Raw genomic sequence first — 1,335 nt, forward strand, 5'->3', positions numbered from 1 at the left:
GGATGGCCCTGTGCCCTGTGCCCGGTGCCCTGTGCCCGGTGCCCTGTGCCCGGATGGCCCTGTGCCCTGTGCTCTGTGCCCGGTGCCCTGTGCCCGGTGCCCTGTGCCCTGTGCCCAGATGGCCCTGTGCCTGGTGCCCTGTGCCCGGATGGCCCTGTGCCCTGTGCTCTGTGTCCGGATGGCCCTGTGCCTGGTGCCCTGTGCCTGGATGGCCCTGTGCCTGGTGCCCTGTGCCCTGTGCCCTGTGCCCTGTGCCCGGATGGCCCTGTGCCTGGTGCCCTGTGCCCTGTGCCCTGTGCCCGGATGGCCCTGTGCCCTGTGCCCTGTGCCCGGATGGCCTTGTGCCCTGTGCTCTGTGCCTGGATGGCCCTGTGCCCAGTGCCCTGTGCCCGGATGGCCCTGTGCCTGGTGCCCTGTGCCCTGTGCCCTGTGCCCTGTGCCCGGATGGCCCTGTGCCCGGTGCCCTGTGCCCGGTGCCCTGTGCCCAGCTCTGGGTTTTTTGTTTTGTCCCTGCAGATCAGGAAGTCAGGAAATGTTCTCATCTGCCCCTCTGTCCATCTGTCCATGCAGCCTTCCGTCTGTCTGCCCAGAGCTGCTTTTAAAAAGCCCCAGGAGCCGGCGGGGCCGGCGGGGCTGGGCAGGCCTCCATCCTCCCTGGTGGGTTCAAGGGTCCAGACGCTGAGGCCTTGCTGGGGGAGGGGCCCGGCGCCCCACCTCGCGGCTCGCTGACCGCAAGGAAGGGGTCACCACTCAAACAACATGGGGACCTCAGGCCTCCTGGAAAAGAGGAGACACAGAAAACCATTCGCCCCGAGACACACCGTAGACACCACAGGCACATGCGCACAAAGGAGATGTGCTGAATGGGTGTCGGATACCCCTGTGGCCAGTCTGTGACTCAGTTTCCAGAGGGGCTTGCCCTCACCTGCTCAGAGGCTGAGAGCGCAGGTGGAGGGCTGGCGTGGACAGGGCCGGCCCCGAGCCCAGGGGTCACCCCGACGTGCCGTGTGAGTGGTATCACGCTCCCCGGGTCCCTGAGTGGCCCCCAAACAGTGCCGAGGGCCCAGGGCCCGGGCCACCATGGGCGTGGTCAGTCGGGCAGCGGGCGGGTGACCATCCTGCTTTGCGGATGAACTAGGGCTGAGGTAAGGCATGCGCTGGCCGGGCCGTGGTCTGTGCATGGGGCTCTGGAGCCTTTCCCCACCAGAGGCCAGGCAGGCCCCTTCCCCAGAGCGTGCCGACACAGGCCAGGACCAGGCAGGCCCCTTCCCCAGAGCGTGTGCACACACAGGCCAGGACCAGGCAGGCCCCTTCCCCAGAGCGTGTGCACACACA

Source organism: Dipodomys ordii, unplaced genomic scaffold (genome assembly GCF_000151885.1).
Source record: "Dipodomys ordii isolate 6190 unplaced genomic scaffold, Dord_2.0 Scaffold211, whole genome shotgun sequence".
Taxonomy (NCBI): domain Eukaryota; kingdom Metazoa; phylum Chordata; class Mammalia; order Rodentia; family Heteromyidae; genus Dipodomys; species Dipodomys ordii.